The 12,530-nt window shown below is 41.7% G+C and overlaps 1 protein-coding gene across 3 annotated transcripts in view; it reads right to left on the bottom strand.

Annotated features, from left to right (window-relative positions):
• ldbr (lariat debranching enzyme) overlaps positions 1 to 12,530 on the bottom strand; it is a 46,170-nt gene that overhangs the window by 33,007 nt on the left and 633 nt on the right. The window contains exon 1 of one of the 3 annotated variants that reach the window (XM_068345927.1): positions 10,713 to 10,835. The exons of the other annotated variants lie outside the window; for them this stretch is intronic. The gene's annotated coding sequence lies outside the window, so the exon portion shown is untranslated. Of the gene's footprint in view, positions 1 to 10,712; positions 10,836 to 12,530 lie in introns of those variants that run through there. 3 annotated transcript variants of the gene reach the window in all.

Raw genomic sequence — 12,530 nt, 5'->3', positions numbered from 1 at the left:
ACCAAAGCTCGCATAGTTACAGCTATGACTATCGGAGAGAGTGCGAAGTCATAAAAAGATGTATCGCATTGAGCGATTGCGCAGTTCTCACTGTACTTGTATGCTAGTACCAAGTGGATAAGTGGGTTTAGCACACAGCTGTTGTTGGGCAATGAACTCCCTCACGGTTTGTTGTGACGAGCAATAGTTCTGAGCAATAACGAGGATCATTGTCGGCGAAAAGGGAAGCTTGTTTTATGCTAGCGCTCTTCGCGCTCTAACCTCACTGGGGAAGGGGTTAAGAGCGCTAGTGCGTAGGGTACGTTGCTCTCTGTCAGGTATCTCAAACGTAACTTTGATGAAGAACGATTAAGGTAATAACCACTAAGGGATATAGCATATGAGAGGTTTCTCCACCCATGAGGTACCGATCCCGAAAGATCTGACCTCATCAATGTCGGCAATAACCCTTTAGAGTCAAGTCCTACAAGAGTCATTGATGGAAGCCAGGGTCCACCAGCGGTCCTGCAGCAGCTAATGAGACTTCTTTTGTATACTCAAGGTTCGGAGGGAAGGCAGACTTTTCCTCAGGTGGTAAAGGCGACCAACCCCTGTTTTCGCTGTCGGTAATTCTACCTGCAAGTGGGAAGATTGATGTCCGTCATAGAGGGCAACTTTCTCTCTGAAGGGAAGTTCTCCAACACTTGGAAGCAAACCTCCTGGCAACACTCTCTGCTTCCCGTCAACGAGCTGGACGTGAGTTGAAGGTAAGCATTGAGCGCTGCCTACAACTATTATACTACTTCCAAAGCTACTGGGTCACCCTTCAACTCCAGCATTAGGAGGAACGAGGAAGACCCTGACAACAGGCTTGCGCTGATAGACGTCTTCCTGGGATTATCAGCTCACACAAATATTCTGCAATAAGAACTAGACAACCATGCTGGTCGGATGAGTTAGGTAAAAAATCACCACTCTCATGGGCTTTGCACTCCCTCCGCCGGCTAAGGTAACTCAGAAAGAAGGAATGCAACATCGATAGTTAGATGAGAAGACCACTCAGAAGAAAGTATTTTCCTAAGAGGTCCTGAGAGGAACAGGAACATGCATGATTTTGTACTCCCTCCCCAGCTGAGCCAACTCAAAATGAGGGAGTCGCAGTCATCAGCGCGGAGGAGCAAGACTAAGGTCAGGCTCTGGGTCAGTCGCAAGGGGCCTTCTCAAAGAAGGGTGAAGGTGTATCAAAGGGAAGAGATAGAGCAAAACAAAGAAGAAAAGGTTTCTCTGCCCTCAAGGAAAATCCCGAAGGAAACGAAAACCTCTTTGACTTTTCGCATGCTGTCTCTTCAACAGCAATCATCCTACCTACAAAAATAAAACTAAACAAATTAGTCTAACGTCAGTCAAAAAGTCTAAGCAGTGGAGACACAACGTATGATCACTGCTGGGCTAAAAAAAAAAGGTGGTGAGACAAGGCAGGTGTTTGTGTGCGAACTGGGTATTTGGTACTACCCCCTAACCCTATGGCTAGTCTTCTCGCTTTGCCAAAAGTATATTCCACTAATAAAAAGCGAGAGGGATTGTATTAGAGATGGAACAAATGTATCTTCTGATGAATAAATAGGAATCTCTCGGCCTAAATGACTTGGTAAAAGGTCTCCTGGCTAGTCTTCAGTATTCACCAAAATAATATCCACTGTAAAAAGCAAAATGATTCGATAAGGTGCCAGGACAAATAATGTACAAGTAATATCTCGAAATGCAGATAGGTTACTTTATCCTACTTCCACCTTATCAAAAATATATATAAAATAGCCACACCTGCGACCCTCTTACACTGCCATATTCATAATCAGCCGTCATCATACATACACGGAGCCTTTGTATATCAACCGCTGGTTCCTCACACATTGATTAAAAATGGACATCAACTAACCTAAACTTTCCAGTATTGTTGTACTGTATTATAGGATAATGTAACCTAGGGAAAAATCTACTTCTATAGAAAAAAGTCCGTTCTCTTCGAAAATGAGACTCGTTCCTGTCGCAAACGAATAGTTTCAGATATATATATATATATATATATATATATATATATATATATATATATATATATATATATATATATATATATGATATTTTAATTATAATATAAATTTTTGAATATACTTACCCGGTGAATATATAATACAGTAGCTGCTACTCAGCGGCTCGACAGAAAACACACTCAAAAACTCGCGAGCGATCGCTATAAAGGTTGCGGGTGTGACCACCAGCGCCAACTATCGGCCAGATACCACTCTTGCATGTAAACAAACCCTTCAATTCTTCTCGTCCCGCTGCGTCTCTATTGGGGAGGAAGGGAGGGCCTTTAATTTATATATTCACCGGGTAAGTATATTCAAAAATTTATTTTATAATTAAAATATCATTTTTAAATATTTAACTTAGCCGGTGAATATACAATAGCTGACTTAGACGATTACTCTGCCTTGTAAGTCTGTCTTCCTCACGAAGCCCAGCGATCCTCTTAGGATGCTGAAAGACTCCCAGGAGCTGAAGTATAAAGGGTTGCAACCCATACTAACAGGACCTCATCAAACCCCTAATCTGGGCGCTCTCAAGAAATGACTTTGACCACCCGCCAAATCAACAAGGATGCGAAAGGCTTCTTAGCCTTCCGTACATCCCAAAAAACATTTCAAGAGACAGATTAAAAAGGATATTGGAATTAGGGTAATGTAGTGGTAGAACCCTCACCCACTACTGCACTCGCTGCAACGAATGGACCCAGTGTGTAGCAGTCCTCGTAAAGAGTCTGGACATCTTTTAAGTAAAATGACGCGAACACTGACTTGCTTCTCCAAAAAGTCGCGTCCATAATACTTTGCAGAGATTTATTTTGCTTGAAGGCCACGGAGATTGCTATAGTTCTAACTTCGTGCGTCTTAACCTTAAGCAACCATCGGTCTTTCTCATTCAAGTGAGAATGAGCTTCTCGTATTAAAAAAATCTGATAAAATATGACAAAGCATTCTTTGACATAGGCAATGATGGTTTCTCAACTGAGCACCATAATGCCTCAGATTTACCTCGTAATGACTTAGTACGAGCTAAATAGAACTTAAGAGTTCTAACAGGACATAATACTCTTTCCAGTTCGTTGCCTACGATCTCTGATAAGCAACGAATATCAAAAGATTTAGGCCAAGGACGAGAAGGCAGTTCATTTTTTGGCCAGGAAACCAAGTTGAAGTGAACAAGTGGCTTTTTCTGTAGAAAAAACCGATGTTCTTACTTAAGGCATGAAGTTCACTGACCCTTTTAGCCGAAGCCAAGCACACTAGGTAAAGTGTCTTGAGGGTGAGATCCTTCAGGGAGGCTGAATGTAATGGCTCAAACCTGTCTGACATGAGGAACCTTATGACCACGTCTAAGTTCCATCCAGGAGTTGCCAAACGACGTTCCTTAGAGGTCTCGAAAGACTTAAGGAGATCTTGGAGATCTTTATTGTTGGAAAGATCTAAGCCTCTATGTCGAAAGACCGAAGCCAACATGCTCCTGTAGCCCTTAATCGTGGGAGCTGAAAGGGAGCGAACCTTTCTCAGATGTAAAAGAAAATCTGCGATTTTGGCTACAGAGGTACTGGACGAGGACACAGATGCTGACTTGCACCAGTCTCAAAAGACTTCCCACTTCGACTGGTATACTCTAATGGTAGAAGCTCTCCTCGCTCTTGCAATCGCACTGGCTGCCTCCTTCGAAAAGCCTCGAGTTCTTGAGAGTCTTTCGATAGTCTGAAGGAAGTCAGACGAAGAGCGGGGAGGCTTTGATGGACATTCTTTACGTGGGGCTGACGTAACAGATCTACCCTTAGAGGAAGACTTCTTGGAAAGTCTACCAGCCATTGAAGTACCTCGGTGAACCACTCTCTCGCGGGCCAGAGGGTAGCAACCAACGTCAACCTTGTCCCTTCGTGAGAGGCGAACTTCTGCAGTACCTTGTTGACTATCTTGAATGGTGAGAATGCATATAAGTCCAGAAGAGACCAATCCAATAGAAACGCGTTTATGTGGATTGCTTCTGTATCTAGGACTGGAGGGCAATAGATTGGTAACCTTTTGGTCAACGAGGAGGCAAAGAGGTCTATGGTGGGTTGACCCCAAGTAGCCCAAAGACTCTTGCCCACGTCCTTGTGGAGGGTCCATTCCGTGTGTATCACCTGACCCCTCCGACTGAGACAGTCTGCCAAGACGTTCAAGTCCCCCTGGATGAATCTCATCAACAGGGAGATACCTCGATTTCTTGACCATAAGAGAAGGTCCCTTGCGATCTCGAGCAGCGTGAAGGAGTGTGTGCCTCCTTGCTTGGAGATGTACGCCAAAGTTGTGGTGTTGTCTGAGTTGACCTCTACCACTTAGTTTCGAAGAAGCTTTCGAATATCATCAAGGCCAAGTGGACTGCTAATAGCTCCTTGCCGTTGATGTGCATGCTCTTCTGACTTGAGGTCCACAGACCCGAGCATTCCCGACCGTCCAGGGTCGCACCCCAACCCAAATCCGACGCGTCTGAGAACAACACGTGGTTTGGGTTCTTGACTGCTAGGGATAGTCCCTCTCTCAGACTGATATTGCCGTCCCACCATTTCAGGCATGCCTTTACTGGTTCGGAGACTGGAAATGATACCGTCTCTAACGTCTTGTCCTAGTTCCAGTGAGAGGCTAGATGGAACCGGGGAGGCAGAAGGTGTAGTCTCCCTAGTGAGACAAACTGCTCCAGGGATGAGAGTCCCTACGAGACTGTTCCAACTCCTGACTGAACAAACGTTTTCTTTTCAGCATTAGTTGGACTTCGAGCAGGGCTTGTTCTATTCGGTGGCAGACGGAAAAGCCCGAAAAAAACTGGACTGCGAATCTCCATCCCCAAATATAGAATAATCTTGGATGGGATCAGTTGAGACTTTTAGGTTGACCAAAAGTCCCAACTCCCTGGCCAGACTCAACGTCCAATGTAGATCCTGCAGACAGCGAAGACTGGACGATGCTCTGAGAAGCCAGTCGTCCAAGTACAGGGAGGCTCGGATCCCCGAAAGATGGAGGGATTCTGCCACATTCCTCATGAGCCTCGTAAACCCGAGAGGAGCAGGACTGAGGCCAAAGCACAGGGCTCGAAACTGGTACCCCACATTCCTGTAAACAAACCTCAGAAACGGTTGGGAATCCGGGTGTATAGGAATGTGGAAGTATGCCTCCTGAATGTCGAGAGAGACTATCCAGTCGCCTTCCATAAATGCTGTCAAGACAGCCTGGTAGACTTCATCGTGAAGTTTGTCTTGACAATGAACACATTGAGCGCACTTGCCTCTTACGTACTCCTGCAGTAAACATGGCTGCCAGATCATTGGAGCCATCCCTGAGGGACTTGTTCCTGCAGAGAACGTGGCTGTCAGATCATAGGAGCCATCCCTGAAAGCCTTGTTTATGCATGACATAATTGTACAGCAAAACTTCAAACGCTCGAAAATAGCTCTGAAGTCGACCATAAAATCTTGGAGCGTCTCATGGCCAGGCGCCAGGGAGAGTCTATGAGGTTTGAGAAGTCTATCTGGGCAGAGGCAGGAACTCCCAAGCCGAGAACTTCTCTCGTGTCATATCAGACTCTCGCTCTATAAGCCAGCTTAAAAGTAGGGAAAGCAAAGGCTGTCTCCCCCAAACTCCTCCTGGTGATAAACCAGTCGCCTAGCAAACGTAAAGCTCTCTTAGAAAAGCGAGAGAGCACTAGCTTATAAAACAACGGCTTCGAAGTAGCTAGGCCTAGTGTAAACTCTGACGTTTAGGCGAACGAGGAGCAGCAGTTACAAAAAGATCCGGACAAAGATCCTTAAAAATCAGTATGATTTATTTAAAGTCCATAGAGGGCTAAGCAGCTTTAGGCTCCACTCCGTCTGACAGAGTCCTCAAGGGAATATCAGTAGGAGGGGGAACAGCAACTTCCTCATCTGAAGGAACCATGTCCGACAATAGCCGAGTCTCAAGCAAGGGAGAGACCTACCGTGGTGGCAATGCTTTACAAGCAGAGTCCACACGCACTGGTGCATTAGTAGCGGACCAGGACGCAACGTCATGTAACTGCTTGACAGTCTGTGAACTGTCAACAACAACAGGTGCGTGAGGACGCACAGCGTCCACTCGAGACTGCTTTGACCGCCTAGTCTGAGCAGTCAAAACAACTCTAGAATGCGGAGGTTGACGCTCAGCTTCAAAACAAGTCAACTCCTATGGTTGGCGAACGTCCTGAACGTCAACAGGAGCATAGCAAGTGGCCTAACGTCCAAATGCGGCTGAAAATCCACACGAGACCGCATCGAGTGTGGTTCTAAACAACCTGACTGACGTGACTTGGCTACGCCAACGTCAACAGGACGCACAAAGGAACGTTTGGGTGGCCGAAGGCCAGGATCTCGATGAGATAAACGGCAAGGCTCAACGGACTTATCGGCAGAATAGTCTTCCATAAGGGAGGCAAGCTTATTCTGCATGTCTTGCCGTACAACCCATTTAGGATCAACGGGAATGGTTGCGGTAAGAGACGAGGGTAACGTCTGTGACTGCAAAACCTAGCCTACAAAAAGACTCTCGGAGTCTGTGTTACTCTTTTGTTTAGGCGGCGAGCAGTCTTCCGATGACTGCATAGGGTCAGAGCTGTCCTAATAGTTAAAACCAGGACGCTGGACCTGTCCTGAAAGGACTGACTTTCGCTTAAAGGGCCTCGAAACCTTGTTCCACGGTTTCTTATGCGAAAAGCCTTCGGATGACGAGGAGAAAATCGTCTCTCTCGCCTTATGGTAGGGGTGATCTTGGTAAGATACGCCTGATACCATAGAGGGAACGTCTGTTCGCTGATCAAGGCCTCTCGAACCCATAAGTCGTACGACATTACTTCTCCCCTGGGCTTGGGAGCTTGCAAGAGGTCCCGGACTAGGCGAACGACAGGCACGAACAGACGAACCCTCGGTCGCAACACTGATAACACTTTGCGCAATATCACTTTATCACTACGATTTTCTGTTTTGCACTTATTTCACTGAAATCGAATTTTTTAACAATTCACATTAGGTATGAATAAAACTGATTTCTACCTGAAGCACGCAATTCTACCCTCATCAAAAGGTTATAATAGCGAAATCAGTCGTATAATGTAAGCACAATAATACCAGCAAAAAAACAGTAAACATATTTTAAGATAAAAAGATCAGTGGCTGGGGAAGAGACTAAACACTAGTTCATTCAAAACTACGTTTTCAATCTCTCACCGTACAGTGCCTTGGGACGAGAATAAAAAACTAAAAATGTTTTATCCTTTCTCCCCGTACAGAGACTAGGGACGAGAGTAACTCGAGAACAACGTTACTCGCTTGGGACGAGATAAAGATCGGAACGTTCTCTCTCCTCTCTCTCCCTCCGTCTCTATCTCTCTCTCTCTCTCTCTCTTGATTTCGCACCGAAGAGAAGAGACCACTTACGTTTCGTCAAAAAACAGGTTATTTGACCAAAGGAAAAAACTGAAAGGTTTTTCAATTAAAAAGTTCCTTTAAAATAGAATTTAAAACATTTAAGCTTTGAAAGAAGAATGAACAAAACGTCAGAATCGATTTACTCTTTCTGCAAAGTGAAACCGTGATACTCGCTCTCTCTATCGTAACGATAGAGCGCAAACTGCGTAGCATAAATAAACTAAACGTTAGTTCATCTTTGAAACAGTACGAAGACTAATCAAAGAAAATCTTTCATAAAATATCTACTAAAAAATATTCATTTAATAAGTTTTAAATCATTAGCTCTGTAAAAGTTATTTACGATTGAAAGGGCTCAACGTTGTTTAACTTCGGTTTCCAAGTTAGGACCGCCTACTCTCAGGAAAGGTCGCATATAAACAAATCATTAAAATTTATCTTGATGTTTATTATAAATGGAAAGCTAATCGAAGAGGCCTAATAAAGGCGGGTGAGATATAAAATATATAGAGGAAAATCTATAATTAATTTATAACGTGATAAGATAATTGCTAAAAGCCTAAACACACTTCCATACTAAGGGAAGGGTCGGCCATTTAAAAGTCAAGGAAAGTCCAAAAAACAATCCAAAGTCATCAAAAATTAAATCTATCCAAAAACGAGTTCAAGATTTAAGTTGAAGATAAAACACCTGTACTGCGAAAGCTCAAACCAAAATGAAGTACTTCACCAAATATGTCGAGAAAACTCCAGGTTCTACAGCGAGTAATGACACGTCTTGTCGTCAAGGTCGACAGAGAAGAATTGAAGGGTTTGTTTACATGCAAGAGTGGTATCTGGCCGATAGTTGGCGCTGGTGGTCACACCCGCAACCTTCATAGCGATCGCTCGCGAGTTTTTGAGTGTGTTTTCTGTCGAGCCGCTGAGTAGCAGCTATTATATATTCACCGGCTAAGTTAAATATTTAAAAATATATATATATATATATATACCGATAATGGGGGATCCCCAGTGGGAACTCGGGGTTTAGAGTGGGGAAAACAGTATATGATGATAAAACAAGCCTTTCTTCTCTATTCATTACCTTCTTGGATATATAATAAACCGATGAAAAATAACACTAATCATCTATATCCTATACTAACGGTATATTTTTCATTTATTTGTTGACATTTTACGGGTCGATTGTAGTCGCGCTCGTTCATTCGTTTGTACATAGAGTTTTCGACCTACCGCGCATAAACTCCTCCCACCTGTGCATAAACTCAGCCTCCACCAATAGGATTACTTCTCATATAACCCCTCCCCATTTTCTCCGCCACATTTAAGTATTTGACTTCACCCGGTTTATTCAAGTACTGTATTTTACTTGATCCAGTACAGCTATATCGTTCCTTTTATGTAATATCCACATATACATAATACGTTCGACCCTTGAATTACACGTTTTATTATCCAATATCTTATAAAATCACCTCATTTTATAATCCCATCAAATATTATTTATCATACCCTCCATTTTATCTTTCTATAATACTTCTATACATTTTGTTATTACCTTGTCATGCCCAGATTTCACATAAATACTCGCTCTGGACAAGTTCCCCATTCTAGTTCATTCATGTTTACTCTCTAGACTCCGTTGTTTTTCCGTTAACCAATAATGAACCCACACGTATGGAAAGTTTGCAAGAGGGGGGTTAATATTTCCCAACCCCCACCTTCTAGCAAACTCTTTTCCGTGGAAACCTTTGTCCAAGTCAGGTCTTTGTCAGTTCAAGTGAGGTAATTTTGCGTATTTTACAATGGAAGTTATAGAAACTTTTAACGACTGCAGTATTCCATACTTAAAAGCATTTCGGTGAATTCTTGATATGTCATCCAATGTTGTTAATTTTCTTAAATCTCATAATCTAATAGCCCAACGTTTAAGATAGCTAAGACAAAGAAGAAACGGCAATGTGGATATACAGAAGTTAAGATGTCACAGTCACAACACCCCGGTGACCCACAAGTTTCGTCGTCCCAGTCATAAAAGTAAGTCATTAATTTTAATGTGTTAGTTTTACTAGTTTTTGAGCGCGCGCAGCTCAACATTACCGTTTGCCAGTACATACGAGCTTGATGTTTTACTTTCCTGCGAGCGAAGCGAGCCAGTGGTGGAACAAGAACCATTATATTCAATGTTGCTAATGTTAGCGTGCGCAGCTCAACATTACCGTTTGCCAGTAATTGTGAGTGAAGTGAGCCCGAATTGGAAAAAGATCCATTATATTTAAACATTTTGAACAGAAAATATATGTTTTCCTGTAATTAACCAGTTTTCACCTTCATTTCAACCGCAACAACAACAACCAGTTCGGCTACTTGGGTAAACTTGTATTGTATTACAGGGTGTGATTTTTGCACAGAAAATATATGATTTCCTATAGTAAATAACGTGATTTAACCGAATTTGACCTTCATTTCAACCGGAATCAAACAGATCAACCAATCCGACTAACTTTCAGTTGACGAATTGGTTGATGTTAATACGGATGAAATGAAGGTGAAAAAAATCACGTTATTTACTATAGGAAATCATATATTTTCTGTGCGAAAATCACACCCTGTAATACAATACAAATTTACCAAATATTATCACTATTGACATATATGTTGTGTTAAAATATTTAAATATAAAAACTTGTTCAACATTGTCACTTCTCTTACGAACGTACTGAGAACGATAACATTAGCAACGTTACCAATGATGACGAATGGTACACAGAATTACCAACGACACGATGACATTACTAGCGGTAGAAATGCTAAATATTTCCATACGTATATTAAATAATTTTTCCATATAACTAATACACAATATATAAAAAGTACAAAAAGGGCACAGAACCTAACAAACCCACCTAACCTTGCCTAGAAGTACCCCGGTCACAAAACACATATGACGACTATTGAGGAATGACTTACTTTGATTCACAGTACTACCAACGATGACGAATGGTACACAGAGTTACCAACGACACGATGACATTACTAGCGGTAGAAATGCTAAATATTTCCATACGTATATTAAATAATTTTTCCATATAACTATTACACAATATATAAAAAGTATAAAAAGTACAAAAAGGGCACAGAACCTAACATACCCACCTAACCTTGCCTAGAAGTACCCCGGTCACAAAACACATATAATGACTATTGAGGAATTACTTACTTTTATGAAGAAAACGACGAAACTTGTGGGTCACGCGAGGGTGAGACTGACGGATTAACTCCTATGACTGGGATGTGGATGGATTATCTTCCATGGGGGTAGACGACTTTGCCCCAAAAATGTACCTTTATAGGCAGTAACGGTATAACCACAACGACGTTTCTTCTTAGTTTTAGGTATGATGGATTCAGAATTTTAATAAAACATGTGAATGTTTTTCCTATAAGATAAAAGAGAACGGAACTTGGGGCACTGTAAATGTTGAGGAATTACGTTGTGTGATTTAAGGAAATAATCAACATTAACTGAAGAATCATAAAAATCACCATGGAATTTAGCCACTGCTTTTAGGTACAGAATACTGCAGCTATTACAAGTTTCTATAACTTCCTCCATCGAAAAATACGAAAAAATAAATCGCACTTGAAATGACGAACGTCTTACCAGGTCAAAGGTTACAACGCAAAAGGCATTGGAGGAAAGGGTATGAACAGACTTCTCAAAGAGATAAAGGAAGGAGGGGTAGGGAGATATCTGAATAGGCATCGGTTGGTGATTGGTTAAGGGAAAAACAAAGGAGACTAGCGGGTAAACATGAATGAACTACAGTAAATAGGGAAACTAGTCCAGAGAAAGTATTTATGGGAAACAGAGGAGTGAAAAGGAAATAACCAAAGAAAAGAAATAAAAACAATATAGGAAGATAAAATGGAATGAATGATAAATAATATTGAATGGGAACATAAAATGAGATGATTTTACCGTGAATGAACTGGATAGGGAAACTAGTCCAGAGCAATTATTTATGTGAAACCGGGGAGAGAAAAGGAAATAACCAAGCAAATAAACCCAATATAGGAAGATAAAATGGAATGTATGATAAATAATATTGAATAGGAATATAAAATGAGTTAATAATACGATAATAAAAAGAGTAATTGGGGGAGGGGGGAAAACTTCTGCGCAGGGCGAGTGATATTTGCGCAGACCGAAAGCTGGTATGCACAAACGTACGTACAAATGGGTGCTAATGTTAGCATGGAATGCTAACATTTGACCTACATCAGACGTTGGCAGCACTGCTTACTGTATTTTTTCATGAAATTATCTTTGAAACGGCTCCTACAAAGTTTATCCAGTTATACTGTTTTGTATTTTCCTCCGGTTATAATACATACAAGAAGGTAATTTATATATCGATTCCCCAGTATGTTTTCCCCACCCAAAACCCAGAGTTCCCACGGGGGGTCCCCCATTATCAGAGGATATAGATGTATATATATTTCTGAAACTATTCATTTGCGACGGGAACGAGTGTTATTTTCGAAGAGATCGTAATTTTTTCTATAAAAAAAGGAGTTGATTTCCTGGGTTACATTGCCCTGTAATACACTACAATGAAACCGCTACTTGAAGTTAGTCGAACTGGTCGTTCTGTTTATTTGCGGTTGAAATGAAGGTCAAATTCGGTTAAATCGCATTATTTACTACAGGAAAACATATATTTTGTTCAAAATGATAACCTGTAATACAGTAAAACTTTACCAAATTTCCCCCCCCTAACCTAACCTACAAGCCATGTCCTTACCTAGTTACCTAAAGGGGGCTAATGTCCCCTGCAATCCCCCTTATACTACCGTATTCTAAGTTAGCCATGATAATACATACTGGCAGCCGCTATCATACATACACCCCAAGTTATTTAGCCTAGGTAAGGTTATCTAGGGCTAGAGGGCATATCTCATAATTTCAACATCATCACACTTAAAAACACAATAGCAGATCCAGTTAGCTAATGCATGGTAAACACAAGTTTAA

This window comes from Palaemon carinicauda, chromosome 22 (assembly GCF_036898095.1).
Source record: "Palaemon carinicauda isolate YSFRI2023 chromosome 22, ASM3689809v2, whole genome shotgun sequence".
Taxonomy (NCBI): Eukaryota; Metazoa; Arthropoda; class Malacostraca; order Decapoda; family Palaemonidae; genus Palaemon; species Palaemon carinicauda.
The sequence above is the reverse complement of the archived record's forward strand: the minus strand, read 5'-3'. Positions and strand labels throughout refer to the sequence as shown.